The 20,241-nt window shown below is 36.8% G+C and overlaps 1 pseudogene; it reads left to right on the top strand.

Moving 5' to 3' along the window:
* The first annotated feature begins 3,429 nt into the window (after positions 1–3,429).
* LOC101599157 lies at positions 3,430–4,332 on the top strand (annotated as a pseudogene).
* The last annotated feature ends 15,909 nt before the right edge of the window (positions 4,333–20,241 follow it).

Below are 20,241 nucleotides of genomic sequence, written 5' to 3'. Positions count from 1 at the left end.
AGATCTGGTAAGCCTATGCAAATTATGGCAGGAGAGAATCTTTACAAGGGGGGGGGTTTCAAAGTAGTGGTGGTTTTGAAATTAGGTGTCTCCAATAAATTCATGTGTTTTGAATGTTTGGTTTCAAGTGGATGGTGATTTAATATGTGTTGCCTTGCTGCAGGAGGTGGGCAGCTAGGGGTGGACCTTAAAGTTTATTAAACTTGCCCTTGCCAGTGTTTGTGGGCTAACTTTCCTGCTGTTGTTCTCCACCTGGTATTGGCAAGGAGGTGATGTCCAGCCTCTGCTCATGCCATGTTTTCCATTGCTATCTTGGAGCTTCCACTCTAGAATCAAAATAAGAACATTCTTTCTATTACCTGCTTTTAGTAAAGTGTTTTGTCCTAGCAATGAAAGTGCAACTGCAACAAAGGTCATTGCAGGAATCTATAAAGGGTGCCCCGAAGTGGTAATGGAGATCCCAAAATGTTAGAGATGTCAAGAACATAGAATGTCAGTCACAGAAAGGTATAGACTCAGAGTGGAGTGCAAACCACCCAAGAGAAATGTGTGGTATTGGTGAAAAAGCTGGCGTGATTGAGTCACTTAAGCTTTATGAAGCCCAGTTGATTTCAACAGGAGTCCCAGGTATTCAACATAGAGCTATAGAATTTAGTGTTTGTTCTGCTAGGTTTCAGTCTTGTTCACATCCTGCCTTTTCTTGCTATGCAAATATTCCTCCTTTTTGGACTGGGATTGTTTCCTTTGTGTCATTATGTATTATAAGCATTTGTTATAGTTTCTTCATATATTTTTTTTTTATTTTACAGGAGATCACAATTAAGAAATTGCTTTGAGTCTCATAAGAGAATTCACAATTGGAATTGTGAACAATGTTTGAACTATTAAAGATTACAAAGAATTTTGAAATGGAATTGAACATATTTTACATAATGAGATGGCCATGGATCCTACGAAGGCCAAGCTCATAATGATGAACTTTGAATGTAAAATGTTTCCCCCAAAATCATTTGTTTGAACACTTGGTCACCACAGCAAGTGACACTGTTTGGGATGATTGTGGAACCATTAAGGTATGGAGACATGCTGGAAGAAGTGAGTCACTGGAGGCATGCCTTGACTTCTTATAGCCCATTCTCAGTTATTATTCTCTGCTTCTTGACAGTAATATGACAAGCTGGCATACTATACTTTCCTCACAATAAAACCTAAATTTTTAATCAAAATAAACTATGTTCTTCCTTTCCAGAGTCCAGCCCTGGTTTGAAGGAGGGTCCCCGAAGTGAGGTGTGAAAGGGTGCAGCGCAATAATGATTTGAAGTCAAGTTTGGGTGCAAGGCTAATGCTGAAGGCAGATGAGTTTCTCCATCTCTTTTTCTCTGTTCTGCTTCTCTGCTTTTCCCCCCTGCTTTTCCCTGCTGCCACAGCTCTTAACTTCAGTCTTTTATTTTGTGATCATGTCATGCATGAGGAAACTTCAAGAAAGTTACAGTTCCACTAAATTTATAGAAACTTTTTGCTTTTCAAACAATCCCATGATAATTTACCTCAAGTACAGTCATCAAGCCCTTATACTGATTAATTATTTTCACACTTTCCCCTTGTATGTACAGTCAAGCACATGCAGTTTCCTGAGCTCCTACTTTCAATTACTATATTGAAGGTGAGAGAAAGAACAACCACAAAATGGGGGGTTCCCACCATTGATCATTGATCCAACAAATCCATTTATCCCCCAAACATTTCTTTTGAATTTTCCTTTTCCTGTCTCTCCAATACTTAGACTTTGGTCCCCCTGATTGAACTCTTTCTGACCTCAGTTGTTTTTCCTGTAAGGATTCTTTGTAAAGACTCATACATAATTTGCTGCAATGGCCACCATTCTGAAAAATTAGTCATAGAACAATTTTTATATTGTTCCAGGAGGTTCATTGTTTCTTCATCAGTGTACTGTACTCTGTGCCTGACTTTCTTTTTTTCTTTTCTTTTCTTTTCTTTTATTATTTTATTTTTTTATTAGTTTTCTATTCTGCAAGTACAGGCAGTTTGGTACCATTATTAGGCTCATCCATGACCTAACCCCTCCCCATTGGCCCCTCCTTGTTGAGGTATATGTATCGTGCATTGTGAGTTAGCCCACAGATCTTGGTACGATAAATGTGTCTGTATATCATGACCCAACATGTGGCTCTGACATTCTTTCCGCCCCCTCTTTGGCAAAATTTCCATACGGAAATATGTCAATGTAATACACCACATAAACAAGGTTAAACATAAAAACCCCATGATCATTTCAATAGATGCAGAAAAGGCCTTTGACAAGATACAACATCACTTCATTATCAAAACATTGGAGAGAATTGGCATAGTTGGTACATATCTTAACATAATACAGGTAATATATAAAGCTCCAAAGGTCCAAATAATACTTAATGGAGAGAGACTGGAGGAATTCCCATTAAGATCAGGAACAAGACAGGGTTGTCCTCTCTCACTTCTTCTTTTCAATACAGTATAGTGCCTGACTTTCTTTAAGGCCTTAAGGAAGACAATTATTTCTGACCCATTTTCTTGTTTTTCCAATTCTATGCCAGAACTTCTTTCAGATACATTGACCAACAGTTCACTAGCATCAATTTTTGCTGGAAAAGTAAACTTAGAGATTGGTGCACCAAGTGAAAGACAGAAAAAGACAAACATTATACAGAAAACCTTAGATATATGTAGCACAGAGAATCAAAGATGTTTCTATAGAGGGGCCACAATGGACTGCAAGGAAGAGACAGCTGGGTTGGAACTATGTCATGCAGCTAGCTCTTCAGCGCTTGATTCCTTGTGATCCTAAAATATCATGTTTGCTGTCTTCGGCACTTCCTTAAGTTGCTTATGGTTGGCTATTTGTTAAGAAGCACCCAGAAAGTAAATGATACAAGCCCCCTAGTTTTTAACATCTTTTCAAAAATATATGCGAGAAAAGATAGGTTCTTTCATGGAGGTGGAAGAAGAAAACTAGATCCTTATATCCAACAATGAACAAAAAATCAATTCAAAATTCATTAGATGCTTTAATGTAATGTATGAAACTTTTAAACTGCTTAAGGAAATCAAAGTAAAACACTTTGAAATATAGAATTTAGACGGGATTTCATGAATGAATTCCAGTATCACAGAAAATAACACCAAGGATTGAGCAAAATCTATTATATTAAACCAAGAAGCTTGTTTTCTGATAACGAAGAAATGATCAGAGTTTAGAAACAAATGGCAAATCAGCCAAGTGATTAATATGTACTATGTATTAAAAACTGCTGAATTTTGGCTCTGGCAGTGGTGCTTCGGTGTGGGTGAAAGGAAGCTGCGGGTAGAGTTGGGCTGCTGAGGGGCGGCGCGGCACCGCCGGGCTCTTCCCCACCTTCCCTTGCTACAGCCATGGCAAAAGGCAGAGGCACCGAGAGGTTGCCGACAGAGCCACTCCACGTGACCCCAGTGGGCGACTCGACATCGGGGACGCGGGGTTCCGCGGCACCCGGCAGCCCAGACCACCTGAAGGAAAAAGCCTCTGTAGAAGCTGGATCTGCAAGAATGTCACTTCTTATATTGGTCTCCATCTTCTTATGTGCAGCTTTTGTTATGCTTTTGGTATATAAGAACTTTCTTTCCTCAGCTTAGTGATGAAGAAAGAGTGAACATGAAGGTTCCCCGAGACATGAATGACACCAAGGCTCTGGAAAAAGTGCTGTCCAAATACAAGGACACCTTCTACGTACAAGTGCTTGTAGCTTGTTTTACTACATATATTTTTTTTGCAAACATTTGCTATTCCAGGCTCTATATTTCTCAGTATACTCTCGGGGTTTCTTTATCCCTTTCCACTAGCCTTATTCCTTGTTTGTTTGTGTTCCGGACTTGGTGCCTCATTCTGCTATATGCTCTCCTACTTAGTTGGAAGACCAGTTGTATATAAATACCTGACAGAAAAAGCAATAAAATGGTCACAGCAGGTTGAACGTCATAGAGAACATCTCATTAACTACATTATATTTTTGAGAATAACACCATTTCTGCCTAATTGGTTTATTAATATTACATCTCCTGTGATAAATGTGCCACTGAAATTATTTTTTATTGGTACTTTTCTAGGTGTTGCACCTCCCTCTTTTGTAGCAATTAAAGCAGGAACAACGCTGTACCAGCTTACAACAGCAGGGAAAACTGTTTCCTGGAACTCAGTGTTTATTCTGATGATTTTGGCTGTTCTTTCTATTCTGCCATCCATCTTCCAGAAAAAAACTAAAACAGAAATTTGAGTGAAAAAATCCCCGGGAATTTAGTTCTCATATTACCAGCGCCATCCTTGTCATCTCAGGATTCGCGGGCGCATTCGTGTTAAGTTTGTAAATCGCCTCTTCAGTAACTGAAAGAAGCACTTTAAAGTAACACATTAGAGTGGCAAGGGCGAACAGAAAGTCCAAGTGGAATTTGGCATACCCTTGACAAGTGCTGTCATTGCTACTTAACGATAAATACTTTGCACATGCCTATACCAAGAGCAGCTATAGGTAGATCATTCATAGTGGCTTGGTATGAAATTCTTGATCTAAGAGATTTATTAAATTTGTTGTTTTGCTCTTTCATGTCTAATTGCTAACTAAAATGTGAACCTGGGTGCAGTAGTACATGCCTGTAATGCCAGCTACTCGGGATACTGAGGCCAGACGCTTGTGTAACCAGCTTGGGTAACACAGCAAGAAAGTAAAATAATGTAAAATGAAATAATAAAAATACAGAGCACAAACTGGACAAGTGATGCTTAAAAGAGATTTGTATTTTCTTCCTCTGGTTACTTTTGGGGTAATGAATTTGGTGAGAAGTTATATCTTCTTAGACCAATGAGTATAGAAAGGATATTAAGTTAACTATTTTGTGAATTTTTAATTATATTTTTTCATTGTAGACTTTTATCATGAATTAGTCTGGTAATTTAAATTCTAGCCAATCTGTTTTCATCCTTTCTCTAGGTTTTACAATATTTCCACAGTGTATATATAATATGCAATGAGAATTATATAGCTGTATCATATTGGTATTGATAATGTATATTCAGATAATATTTTGTTACAGTGTCTCTTTAATATCTCAAAATAGGTTCTAAAAGGTAAATACTCAAAGCAGGTAGTTTTTAGACATCAGAATAATTATCTTGTAAACAAACTGACAAGAGGACACTAGTGTTTAAATATAGTTTATTTGTTCCAATGACTGTAAATTTTAAATCCTCATTTGTCTGGTCATTGAAGAATGTATTATGTAATTTGTATTATGTAATTATCCTTTTTTTTTTTTTTTTTTTTTTTTTTTTTTTTTGCGGGGTGAGGGGTTGAGGTAGGGTTTCACTCTAGTTCAAGCTGACCTGGAATTCACTATGTAGTCTCAGGCTGGTCTTGAGCTCAAGGCAATCCTCTTACCTCTGCCTCCAGAATGCTGGGATTAAAGGTGTGCATCACCACGCCCAGCTGTAATTATTCTTTTTTATGCATGGTACATCTAGAAGAATGCATTGTTTCATTTCTATCAGTGGCTTTTTTAGGGATGGCTTTGATTAATGCATTTTTCCAGTTCAGAGCTTTTATTACCCTAATTTACAAAGTGAAATACATTTCTCACATGGTAACTATTTAAATAGTTTTGGGGAAGCTAAACTCCTTTTTGCTGCTTGCTTATGCCCTTGATTCCATGCAGGGACAGAGCCTATCTAAAGTACTCACTGTTAGACTTTTGCCCCAAGACTGTTGTCATGATGCTGAAAAGTGCTTAAAGTATAAAGTCTTAAAAGTGAGAAGGTTTTTTTCATCCTGTGTGACTATCTCAACTCAATGCCTGTTTCTACCACACATTGTGGGCTGTTATTTTTCTTGTTCAGTATTAACAAGTGGATGTATGATAAATACAAAGAAAATTATATTTTAAAAAATGCTGAATTTAAAGCACCTTATAAATAAATGGGATAATGAACTGAAGAGACATTTCTTTTTTTTTTGGTTTTTTGAGGTAGGGTCTCACTCTAGCCCAGGCTGACCTGGAATTCACTATGTAGTCTCAGGGTGGCCTTGAACTCACGGCGATCCTCCTACCTCTGCCTCCCAAGTGCTGGGATTAAAGGCGTGAGCCACCACGCCCGGCCCGAAGAGACATTTCTTAAAATAAGAAACATAAATGATCAATAAATACTTGGACAAGTGTGTAAAATCTATAGGCACCATAAAAATGTAACTTAAAATTGCTTTGACATTCCATGTCACATAATCACTATCATCAAGAAAACAAATGATCACAAATGCTGATAAGGATGTAGGGAAAGAAGGACCCTTATTTACACTTGGCATAAATGTAAACTGTATCAGCCATGGTGAAAATCAATATGGATGACTTTCCAAAAATCTGAAAATAGCACTACCACATGATCATATATACCACTATTAGGGATATGCCCAAGGAAACTAAGTCTGTATACCATAAAGAACAGTGCAATGAACACAGAGGCCAGGAATTGGAAGTATCCTAGGTATCCATCAATAAGTGAAGGCTAATAAAAATACATAATGCTACCAAATGGAATTTTATGCATTCATAAGAAATGAAATACTTTTTAGAAAATAGATGCAATTAGACATCTTTATATGAAGCACAATTAGCCAGACTCACAAATACTTCATGCTTTTGTTGGGACCTTATTTGAGATATGATAAATATCCATAGGCTAGATTCATTCTAAAGTTCTTAAGACCTGGTATCTAGTCAGTCCATAAGTTCAAAGGAACAGAAGTATGTACAAGCAGGAAGCAAAAGCAAAAACACACATAGTTACCAACAAGGCTATCCAGGTGAAAAAACATGAATATGTGAGTAGAACAGGCAACTCTGCAAATGAAAAGCATGCTTGTATTCTCCTGGAGCTTCCTCATAAACAGTCCACCAGTGGAAAGTCAGACCATTTGCAAAGTAGGTCCAAATGTATAGAAGGAAAGGAAAATCTTGCCTAGAAACACTTTCAGAGATCATCCTAGGGGGACTTCTCTATTCATTTCTAATCTTATCAAGTTGACAGCACAAAATCATCAGTGTGTGTGTGTATTGTTTGCAGTAACATAATTAGGAAGGTGATCATGAAAGTGGAGGAAATAGTCTTAAGGAAGGCAGGAAATAGAGATGGTAATGGAATATATCTAATAGGATTACAGAGGGTGGGGAGACACACCAGAGAAGAAATAGAACCACCTGGAGTTTGAGAGGGAGTTAGTGAGAGGAATTTGAGAAGGAGAATTAATGACAACCAAATATAGTGGCATATATGTATAAAGATAAAGATGATATGATGAAACATATTACTTTATAATAACCTAAAACTTGATAAAAATTAAATAGAATAGTTCATAAAAACTATCATATGGCTGTACCACATTGTTTAGTTGATCCTTCCTATTGTTCAATATGATTATACACTTCAATCTATATATTCTACTATATTGAAAAGAAATATTTCTGTATGTAATGGGCATTTTCTTTATTTCCTCCATCACTGCCTTCCTTTGAATTTATTGTAAAATTGTATATTTTGATTGCTTTTATGTGTATTATATAAACATCTTCATTTCATAATCATCAGTATTAAAACTATGGTTATATATTTATATACATCTAATACATATTGATCCCTACTTAACTTTAGTACTATACAAAAACCATAATCCTATAGAATTCTAGACCTTTTTATGCAACCTAAAGAATTTATATCCATGTATATATTAATTATAAAATAGCATGTATCGTAAATTCATCTTATAATTCATGTAAAGGGATACAAAAATGTAGTTAACAGGTAAATACAATGATTTTGTTCCTGGGGTTAGTGAGAAGGCTCAATGGATAAAGCACTCTCTACTTAACCTGAGTACCTCAGTTTAATCCTTTAACTCTATATAAAAGGCTAGAAGCCTGGGCTGAAGAGATGGCCTGGTGGTTAAGACATTGGCCTGGAAAGTCAAAGGACCCAGGTTTGATTCCCCAGTACCCACATTAGCCAGATGTACAAGGTGGCGCATGCATCTGGAGTTTGTTTGTAGTGGCTGAAGGCCCTGATGCCCCCATTCTCTTTCTCCTCCCCCTTTTCTCTGTCAAATAAATAAATGAAAATAAAAAATATTAAAAAGCAAGAGGCCTTGGTGGGTTTCTGTTATCCCAGTATGCTGAAGGTAAGATAGAAGGTGGAGATAGGAGAAATTCTCAGATCTTAGTTAGTGCAGCAGAAGAGCAAGACCCAGAAAAACTCTGCCTCAAATGAAGTGAAGATGTTCCTCAAACATTGTCCTCTGATGTTCACATGTGTGCTGTGGCATGTCCTTATCCACATTTTCTCTCTCTCACACACACACACATACACCCAAATTCACAAACACACACACACACACACACACACACACACACACACACATTTTTATCTCAAAAATTTGGTTTCTTCTCTGTTCACATACTGACATTGTCTAGTAATCATTGATTTTGATATATTTTCTAAGTAAGATACTGTCATTTGACAGAAGCATTATGTGGTAGTTTGAATGGTTGTCATAGACTCAGGTGTTTTATTTAAGCTGTGCCATCTGACTAGATTTTACTGGTGATGGATCCTGGAGTCCAGTTCAAAGGCCTGTTGGGGACATAACTGATTTCCAGTCCAAATGTATACAAAGAGGTTGATGGCTTCCTGTATTCTTACTGCTTTTTGGTTTCTGTGCTGGTGCTGGTGTTTTGCTTGCTGCAGTTTTTTTTTTTTTTTCCTCTCTGCTTGGATTTATGAATGGGAGCTAGCTTCTTCCACGATAGATGGTATTTTCCCTGGCTTGTAAGCTTAAAATAAATCCCCCCTTAAACTGTGCCTAGTTTGGATATTCATCTCTGCAATGTGAATCTGTTTACAACACCTTCTGTATTTATTATATGCAGATCCAGTAACAATACATTTTGATGTATTTATCCAGAGATGCTTATTCTTTTCTTTGATTCATAAAACACAGTGCTGCTGGATGTAGAAATTTTTGTTTATTTTTATTTCTTTATTTGAGAGTGACAGACAGACACAGAGAGAAAGAGGCAGAGAGAGAGTGAGAGAATGGGCATGCCAGGGTCTCCAGACACTGCAAATAAACTCCAGATGCATGTGCTCCCTTGTGCATCTGGCTAACGTGGGTCCTGGGGAATCGAGCTTCGAACTGGGGTCCTTAGACTTCATAGGCAAGCGCTTAACTGCTAAGCCATCTCTCTAGCCCAATTCTTAATTCTAATGAAAATTAGGCACTTGAATATTTGAATATTGTAACAATTACTAAAATAGCTCTAGCTACAAATATTTAGTGTACACTAAGAAATGATGTGAAGTTTATCATCAGTTACATAGCACACTATATGAACTGATGAAACAAAAGTACAGAGTATTTGTATGCAATTAAAGTTCTATTCTTATAATCTTAAATAAGCTATTGCTACTTTGCAGTATTAACTGTAGGATTCATGGAAACAACAAGGAAAACTTCTAGTAGTCAGAGCACTATTTAATAACAAATTACAAATGATTATAAGAAACAAAGCTTTGTCCATTATATATAAGAAAGCAATTTATGCAAAAATATCATAATTTTCTAACGATAACTTCTTTAAAAGAAAATGCAACAACATTTTTTCAATCAAAAGCCATAAACAGATGGGTTAATAAAAAAATAGGTCTAATTGTATGTTGACTAAGTATGTTAACTTTAGCATTACTCATATAGTTTGAAAATGAATATTTTTTTCACCATGAGGTAACAAGTTAAAATAGAGTTTAAGTTAAAATGGGTGACAAGAAATCATGGTGATTGTTGAATTTTTTAAAGATTTCAATGTATGATTTGACTATAAAACTTGCTGATATATATTTACTCAGTATCAGTGCATCTAAATATGTGAAGAAAACATTAATAGAACTGAATGAAAAAATTAATGGTAATATAATATGAGGAATGCAATATCCTGTTTTAAATAACCAATCGGTCATCCAGAAGAAAAAAAAGGAAACATTGGAATTGAACATCACTATAGACAAATGACCATAATGCAGGACAACAATTTAGATTTAAATTTAGAGTATCATCTTGCCAAAACACAATGTGTTAAAAGAATATTGTTGCTTGAGGGTACTGGAAATTGTTAGAAACAAGGCATAGTGAAACAGGCATGGTGGTGCAAGCCCTAAATCACAGCATTCAGGCAGCAGAGTTGGAAGGATCACAATGAGATCAGGGCTATATGAGACTACATAGTGAATTCCAGGTCAGTCTGGGCTAGAGTGAGAACCATCTTCAAGAACAGAAAAATAAATAAATAAATAAATAAGAGGAAATAGCCTAATGAGAAATTTTATGTTATTGGAAATTGTGCCCTCATGTGATGCTAGTTGTGTTCTCTTTCTATTTGCTCCCTGAGGAGATCAATTGGCTGCACCATACACTTTCCCTTGTACCAGGCCTCCATGAAATGAAATGATAATATCACATTATATGAGCTTTATCCCTGAATTCAAGGCTGGTAGAACATATACAAATGAGATCAAATGATACATTACATTAACAAAAGTAAAGATAATACAAAATAATACAAAGAAATACAAAAACATAATTTACAAGGGCAAACAACTTGCCATGCAAAGGAACTCAAAAACTGTATTTAAAAAACCTAAAAAAAACAGTAGCCCAGGAAATTAAACAAACAATGAATTGGATCTCATGAAGGTAAAAATCTTCTGCACAAATATATCTATATCAGAGCCAATAGGCTACTCACAGAATGGGAGAAAATTTTATCCAATTTACTAATGGAGTCCTAGTGCCTAGAATCTACAAAAAACTCCAAAAACTAAACAATAAAAGAAAAATCAAACACCCCACTACAAAAATAGGGCAGAGAACTTAATATTAAGTTCTCAGAAGAAGAAATACAAATGGCTAACACACACACTTAAGAAAATGTTCAACATCCCTAATCATCAGGGAAATGCAAATAAAAACAACTATGAGGCCAGGAGTGGTGGCCCATGCCTTTAATCCCAGCACTCTGGAGGCAGAGGTAGGAGGATCGCCGAGAGTTGGAGGCCACCCTGAGACTACATAGTGAATTCCAGGTCAGCCTGGGCCACAGTGAGACCCTACCTCTAAAAATAAAAAAAATAAAAATAAACAATTATGAGAGTCCACCTTATTCCACTAAGGCACTAAGGCTGGCAATCATTAAATACTCAAACAACAACAAACATTGGTAAGGATGTGAGGAAAAAGGAACCTTCATTCATTGAAGCTGGGAATGTAAACTTGTACAACCACTATAGAAATCCATATGGAGATTCCTGAAAAAGATGAATATATAGCTACCAACAGACTAAGATATTATGTTACTGGGCATTGATCCTTAATGCTCTATGTCTCACTAAAGAGATATTTGCTCAACCATGTTTACATTTGCTCAGTAAATAACAGCTAAGAACTGGGATCAACCCAATGGAATTCTTCTCAGCAGTAAGAAAAAAAAAGGATACAGTGAAATTTGTAGAAAAATGGATAGCCTTAGAACAGATCATACTCAGTAAGCTCACAAAATCACAGCAAGACAAACACTGCATTGTCTCCCTTATCTGTGGCTCCTAACCTGGACCAGCTTGAGTTGGTAGCATACCTCAAAGGCAATCAATGGCCCAGACAATAGGGATGGAAGGGTTGGGGGGAGAAAAAGGGGAGGATGGGGAAAAACAAACACAAAACTAAATGCAAATGAACTGGTATCATATAAACCTTTATCCTTGGGGATGTAGTTAAATAAAATATAACTCTCAACAGGAGTAAGGGGGAAGCACCTGAAAAGAAGAGCTCTGGAGACGGTGGGATGAAACTTAACATTATTATTATTATTATTATTATTATTATTATTATTATTATTATTATTTTAATCTCTGGCCTGTAACTCCTAGTACCAGAAACAGGTTGCTAGCCTTAATGATCTTTGAATTGGAGAGACCTTCAAGGTACTTCAAAGTAAGATAGATTTCTGTCAAAGCACTTGATTACCACCCTGTGACAAAACATAGGACCCTGTTGCTGAAAACACCACATGCTGTCAACAAAGACCATGGAGAGACTTGGCTGGAATCAAGAAGAGCACCAGTCTCCAATCAGTTTGTCTAGTGCTTGAAAACACTACATTAACTAATGGGGGAAAATGGTCAACAATGGTCTGAGTAACCAAAGGTCCTAGGTACTCAGAAGCAAACACCTTGACAAGATGTACACATACACACCAGTGTAATGGTGGCACACAGCCTACACACTCTATTATTTAAGACCAATTATATCAAATTGAATTTACCTATGGAAGAGACATTTGTAGAAAAGCATTGTGAAAAATTCTTACTAGAATTATATTGTAATTTTTTTTCTTCAACCAATCTTTTAATATGTGTTTCACGTAATTGGTTAAAAAACACAAGTATCATTTGTGTAGAGCTAAAATCATATGCATTGGTGAACATTTTTCCTTTAATAACTAGTGCAAGATACATACTCTCATTCCTCTATTTAACACCATTGGGAAACCTGATTCAAGGAACTGGCCAAGATGAAAAGTAAAGGTCATTCTTTGGGAAAGAATTTTCTTGCATACCTAATAGTCTGGCCACTATCAAAAGACCAAAGATTGGTGCTGAATGGATAAAATGTGTCCCTTTTACATTATTCTTGAAAATGCAAATTTATATGGGCTTCATGGAAATCAATGTAGAGGTTGTTGTATATCAAAGTAATGTCTACAGCCTGGAAATTCAGTTCGGTCTGGAGAGCACTTGTCTGGAAGTATAAAGTGCTGGGTTCAACACCCAGTTGTAAAATAATAAACAAATAAATAAGTCTGTATCTCATGTTCATTACAGCAATATGGACATAAGTAAGTTATGAAGTCAATCTAAGTAACTATGTGCAATGCAACATTATTTAGCCTTAAAGTCAATACTTCATCATATTTGACAGCCTGTGAAAGCCTTAAGAGCAATGGTAAATAAAATATGCTTGACACATAAACACAAATACTACATGATAGCACATGTAGAATTTATAAAGTAGAACTCACAGAGGCATATATGAGGAATAGGAATGATAATTAAAGATAAGAAATTTTCAGTTTGCAAAATAAGTCCAATAGATGTAATACATATCATTCTAAGATTAATAATACTGTTATATACTGGAAACACGTATAAATGTTCTCATGCTACAAAAACCTGTAGTAAGTATGTCAGTTGATGGGTATATAATTAAGTAGTTTGGGTGATTGATTCACAATATACATGTACAAAAATCATATTGACCACTTTAAAATGTGTATTTTCTCAATTGCATCTCATTAAAATTACAAAAGAAGTTAGGGGCTGGAGAGATGGCTTAGCGGTTAAGCGCTTGCCTGTGAAGCCTAAGGACCCTGGTTCAAGGCTCGGTTCCCCAGGTCCCATGTTAGCCAGATGCACAAGGGGGCGCACGCGTCTGGAGTTCGTTTGCAGAGGCTGGAAGCCCTGGCGTGCCCATTCTCTCTATCTCCCTCTATCTGTCTTTCTCTCTGTGTCGCTCTCAAATAAAAAAAAAAAATAATCAAAAGAAGTTAGCATAACCAGGAATTGTATTAGCTAGAGGAGAATTAATCATCATTAACTTTTAGAAGAACTTCCATGTTTGGATATCTGGCATTGCTTTATATATCAATAATAAATTTGTTTAAAAGTGAATTCCAGGTCAGCCTGGACTAGGGTGACACCCTACCTCAAAAAAATATGTAAATAAAAAAAAAATAAAAGAAAATGAAGAAAAAGAAAAAAAAATATTTGAAAAAAATTGTTAAGACACTAAAAGCTAAAAATCAATATATCTGATTCTCTTCTATCAACATGAAATGTTAATTTTAACTAGAAAATACTGCAATCTCACCCTATCTTTTATAATTTTTTTCTTTGTTTAAAACCATTACGATGGTATAAAGTGTCCTATTATTTTTCATTTTGTGGGTAAGGGCTTAAGAGGTACAGGTAAAGAATAAACATTCATTTAATGAGAGCACTGACCACCTAAAACCTGCAAACCCAGAAGTTAAGCAAAGTGAGTCTAACTACAGGCCAATTAACAAGGAACACAAGGAACTGATAGGATTAAAAATAAACACAAAGATTAAAGTCACATATTTATATGGAAAGATTTGTGGTTGTAAACATTCTACCTTTTTAAAATATAGTGATAAATGTTGTGGATATTTATGTCTTCTGGTTGTCCATTTGCCTGCGGTAGCTAAGCCAGTTAAGGATCCTGAAAATCATTTTATTGTATAGTCTCTTTATTATTCTGAATGTTGTTTAAAAGAATAGCTTTAAATGCCTTATAATTATACTTTTATTTGGCCAGCCTTAACCTCTAAGGGGATCTTGGAAATGGGGTACAATAGAATTCTGAGGGATTCCCCCCCCCCAAATTTGGAAATTTTCTATTTGTCTGACAAGGTTATTTTGCATCATATTCTGTCCTCATCCTACAAAAGTGCTCTTCCTTGGCTTCACATTGGCAGGGTTTTGACAGCTCTGAGCCAGAATGCACAGATCCTGAATAACCTTGCAGAGGAATCAGAAGCTAGGTCATTGGTTGCCCTTGCATGCTGATGACTTTTTGCATGAGTAGCTAAGGTCTTGTTAAAATAGCAAAGGCTCATCCAGGTTGCTACAGGGATAAATTGCCTGCCTCCATTCTTATCTCCTTGTGTTACTGTCATATTATAAAACCTTTTGGGACTCAGTTCCAGTACCCATCAATTGAGATGTCTCTCATATCTAAAAGCATCATGAACTAATGTATATGTATCACTGCATACTTCAGAAAAAAAAATACATATCACTAAGAGGCAAAGTTGAAGCTTTTTTTCAATCAAATATAGCTTTTATGCTCCTTAGGTAGTGCAGATTGTTTTATTCTTGTTTGTTTGTCTGTACTAATATTTATTTGTTTGTTAGCTTTATATAGACAGTAATTCATATACAGGTTATAATTTAATTAATAAATTATACAATGGTATGAAAATAACAGTAATGCATATACCAATTTGGAAATTGTTGTGGCTTGAATTAGGTGTCCCCCATAAAGTCCTGTGATTTGAATGCTTGGTTCACAGTTTTAGCAATGTGGGATTAGGAGCCTTGCTGGAGTAAGTGTGCTGGTGAGAACAGGCTTTTGAGTATTATAGCTAGCTTTCCATTTCTAGAACTCAGCTCACTTTCCCGTTGATATTGTCCACCTGATGTTGATAAAAAGATGTCCAGCTTCTGTTCATGGCATGCTGTCTTCTGCTACCATGAACCTTCTTGAGACTGTAAACCAAAATAAATAACTTCTCCCAGCAGCTACTTCCTGTCAGGTGTTTTGCCCAGTCACAAAAAGGTATATGTAACACCTACATTATACACATAACCCCTTATGTTCTTTTAAATTTTAATTTATTAGTTTTTTTTTTCATCAAATGCAGGCAGTTTGGTACCATTGTTTAGGCTCATCCATAATATACCCCCTCCAATTGGACCCTCCTTGTTGAGGTATATGGGTCGTGCATTGTGGAGTTAGCCCACAGTTATTGGTATGATAAATGTCTCTGTATATCATGACCCAACATGTGACTCTGACATTCTTTCCGCCCCCTCTTCCACAAAATTTCCCTGAGCCATGTTGGGTTCATTTTTGGTCTGCTTCAGTGCTGAGGTGTTGGGGGCCTCTGAGGCTCTGGCTCTCTGATTTGGTAGGAGTTGATTTTTCTCTGTGTTGGTCTCCTTCCCCTTTGTGCTGGTACCCAGTTCATCAGGAAAAGATTACCCTTGCTTGTTTCACCAATTGTCCTTAGTTTCACTGGGGCCTCCTTTTGAGGTATGTTGGGGCAGCTCTCTCCTTACAATCTGCATCTATCTGAAAAAGAAGCAGATTCTCCAACGGAGAGTAAGTTAGCACCCAGAAAATTGAGATAACAATTATTTTTTTGATAGAGAGTTTGATTGCTGTAGGCCTTCTTGTACCCCATGATTGATGGTAGCTTGATATTGGAGAGTAGGCTTATAATTGGGTATGGATTTGACTTGTTTCCCAGCTCCAGCTATGGGTCTGGTACCACTTAGGAGATCGGTTAGCCAAATCAAGAGCAATTGGTTCCCCACCATGGCTGGGTGCCACTATTGCACTTGTGTGGGAATCACATCAGATTATTTGTTGCTAATTAGGATAGACAATGAGTTGCTTGGACAGATATTGGTCATTTCCCCTGGTCGCCCATGTAGCACCTTGTGGCACTAGACATGCTGACCCTCTGGGGACTGACTCTCTCCTGGCTTCCAGCCATGCCATTCCATTTGACGTGTCAGCTGTGTATGGAGTCTTCAGCAATAGGGTCTTACCACTGGCCTTTGGTGGGTCATCAAGTACTCTGACAGAAATATGTCAGAAACCTTGTAGGTTTCTCTCATCAAAAGCTCATTTTGGATGGTAGCCACAAGCTGGAAGTGGGGGTTACAGGTCAGTGCCCACTAAGAAATTGAGGAAAAACATAACTAATATACAAGAGTTAGAGAGGAGAGAGAGAGACGGGGGAGAGAGGGGGAGAGGGAGGGAGGGAAGATGTAGAAGATTTAGGTTAGTCTTGATCCTACACTCTCCAATGTCTTGTGGTTCAGGTGTTTCCAGTAAGGGTCTAGTGAAGGTTCAGCCATTTGGTCTGTCTTTTAGGAAGTTAAATTTTATGGTACCATTGCCGTTTGGGTCCAGATTACTGTATTCCACCCTTCCATGCCCTCCCCGCCCTCCACATTCCATCCTATTTTCTAGTCCATGAGGTGCTTTCTGGGTATATAAGGTATCTTAGGTAGATTCAGGTTAGGTGTTGTAGATGAGTGAGACTATGTGTTGATTTTTTTTCTGTGATTGGATAAGTTCACTGAGAATGATCAGTTCCAGGTTCAAATATTTTTCCTCAAATTTCTTTGTGTCATTTTCTCTTACTGCTATATAGAATTCCATTGTGTAGATATACCACATTTTTGTTATACATTCTTCTAATGATGGACATCTGGGTTGATTCCAGCTTTTAACTATTACAAATTGAGCAGCTACAAACATGGTTGAGCAAATCTCTCTGTCCTGTGGTTTGAAGGTTTTAGGATAGATGCCCAGTAAGGGTATAACTGGGTCTGTTGGTATTTCTATAGTCAGCTTTATCAGGAGTCTCCGTATTTCTTTCCAAAGTATTGTACCATCCTGCATTCCCACCAACAGTGAATGAGTTTTCCTGGTTCTCCACATCCTCACCAGCATTTATTTTCATTTCATTTTTTGATGTTTGCTGTCCATACTGGGGTAAGGTAGAAGTTCACAGTTGTTTTAATTTGAATTTATCTGATGATTAGGGATGATGAACATTTTCTTAAGTGTGTGTTTGCCATTTGTATATCTTCCTCTATGAATTGCCTGTTCAACTCTGCACCCCATTTTGTAAGTGGTGTATTTGTGTTCTTATTGTTTAAACTTTTGAGTTCTTTGTAGATTCTAGAGATTAGACCTCTATCAGTTGGATAACCTACAAATATTTTCTCCCATTCTCTGGATAATCTATTGGCTTTGCTTATTATATGTAAAGAAACTCTTCAGCTTCATATGATCCCATTGGTTGAGTGACTGTTTAAGAACTTGAGCCACTGGGGTTTTGTTCAGGAAGTCTTTTTCCATTCCTATATCATGGAAAGTACTTCCTAAATTTTCTTTCAGTGGTATTCGAGTTTCGGGCGTTATATTGAGGTCTTTGATCCATTTGGATTTGAGTGTAGTGCATGGTGAAATGTGTGGATCAAGTTTCAGTTTCCTGCATGTGGTTATCCAGTTTGTCCAGCATCATTTGTTGAAGATGCTATATTTTTTCCAGCCTATATTGTTCAGGCCTTTGTCAAATATCAAGTAGCTATAGTTGCTTGACCCAAAGTCTGGGTCCTCAAGTCTATTCCATTGGTCTATACTCCTGTTTTTATGCCAGCACCATGCTGGTTTTATTACTATGGCTTTGTAGTATAGCTTTAGATCAGGTATGGTGATGCCAGCAGAGGTATTTCTTTTGCCGAGGATATTTTTGGATATGCGAGGCCTTCTGTTTTTCCATATGAAATTTGAGATAATTTTTTCTATCTCTGTGAAGAACACTGTAGGGATTTTAATTGCAATTGCGTTAAATCTATATATTGCCTTTGGTAGGATTGTCATCTTCACAATGTTAATTCTGCCTATGCAGAAGCATGGGAGGTCTTTCCATCTTCTCAAGTCCTCCTCAATTTCTTTTTTGAGAGTTTTTGTATTTTCATTGTATAGATCTTTTACTTCCTTGGTTAACGTTATTGCAAGGTATTTTATATTTTGTTGCTATTGAAAATGGGACTATGTCCTTTATTTCTTTTTCTGTATCTTTGTCATTTGCATACAGAAACGCTACTGATTCTTGTGCATTGATTTTGTATCCTGCTACTTTGCTATAGGAGTTAATCACCTTCAGGAGTTTTGCGATGGAATCTCTCAGGTCTCTTACATATACAATCATGTCAACAGCGAATAGAGCTAACTCAACTTCTTCCTTTCCAAATTGTATTCCTATTATTTCCTTCTCCTGTCTTAATGCTTGAGCTAGAACTTCCAGAACTATATTGAAAAGCAGAGGTGAGAGAAGACATCCCTGTCTTGTTCCTGATCTCAGTAGGAATTCCTCCAGTCTCTCTCCATTAAGTATTATTTGGGCCTTTGGAGCTTTTGTGTATTGCCTTTATTATGTTAAGATGTGAACCGACCATGCTGATTCACTTCAATTTTTTGATCATGAATTGATGTTGTATCTTGTCAAAGGCATTTTCTGCATCTATCAAAATGATCATGTGGTTTTTATGTTTAAGCTTGTTTATGTGGTGTATTACATTGACCGATTTTCGTATGTTATTCCAAAGTATTTTTGTTGTTGTTGATGTTGCTATAGGAAATGGAACTATGTCCCTCATTTCTATTTCTGTACCTTTGTCATTTGCATACAGAAATGCTACTGATTTTTGTGCATTGATTTTGTATCCTGCTACTTCGCTATACGAGTTAATCACATACAGCAGTTTTGGGATGGAGTCTCTCGGGTCTCTTACATATACAATCATGTCATCAGCAAATAGAGCTAACTTAACTTCTTCCTTTCCAAATTGTATCCCTTTTATGTCCTTCTCCTGCCTTATTGCTTGGGCTAGGAATCCAGAACTATATTGAAAAGCAGAGGTGAGAGAGGACATCCCTGTATTTTTCCTGATCTTAATGGGAATTCCTCCAGACTCTTTCCATTAAGTATTATTTGCACCTTTGGAGCTTTGTATATTGCCTTTATTATGTTAAGAAGTGAACCAACCATGCCAATTCCCTCCAGTGTTTTGATCATGAAGTGGTGTTGTATCTTGTCAAAGGTCTTTTCTGCATCTATTGAAATGATCATGTAGTTTATATGTTTAAGCTTGTTTATGTGGTGTATTACATTGACAGATTTTTGTATGTTGAACCACCCTTGTGATCCTGGGATAAATCCCACTTGGTCAAGGTGGATAATGCTTTTCATGTGTTGTTGGATTTTTTTTGAGAGTATTTTGTTCAGGATCTTGCATCTATGTTCATTAGGGAAATAGGCCGGTAGTTTTCTTTTCTTGTGGCATCTCTTTTTGGGATTAGGGTGATACTAGCTTCATTGAAGGAGTTGGGTAGCTTTCCCTGTTCTTCGATTGTGTGGCACAGTTTTAGAAAGTTTGGTTTGAGTTCGTCCATGAAGGTTTGGTAAAATTCGGATGGGAATCCATCTGGTCCTGGACTCTTCTTTTTTGGGAGGTTTTTTATTACTTTTTCAATCTCCATGAGTGTGACGGGTTCATTGAGGTGATTAATCTGCTTTGAGTTTAGCTTTGGTAGATGATATGCATCCAGGAATTTATCCATCTCCTCCACATTTTCCAGTTTTGTGGAGTAGAGGTTTTTGAAATAAGTCCTGATGATTCTCCCAATGTCACTTATGTCTGTTGTGATTTCTCCTTTTTCATTTTGTTAATTTGAG

This window comes from Jaculus jaculus, chromosome X, assembly GCF_020740685.1.
Source record: "Jaculus jaculus isolate mJacJac1 chromosome X, mJacJac1.mat.Y.cur, whole genome shotgun sequence".
Classification (NCBI taxonomy): domain Eukaryota; kingdom Metazoa; phylum Chordata; class Mammalia; order Rodentia; family Dipodidae; genus Jaculus; species Jaculus jaculus.
Note: the sequence above shows the minus strand (reverse complement) of the source record. Positions and strands in the feature narration are given on the sequence as shown.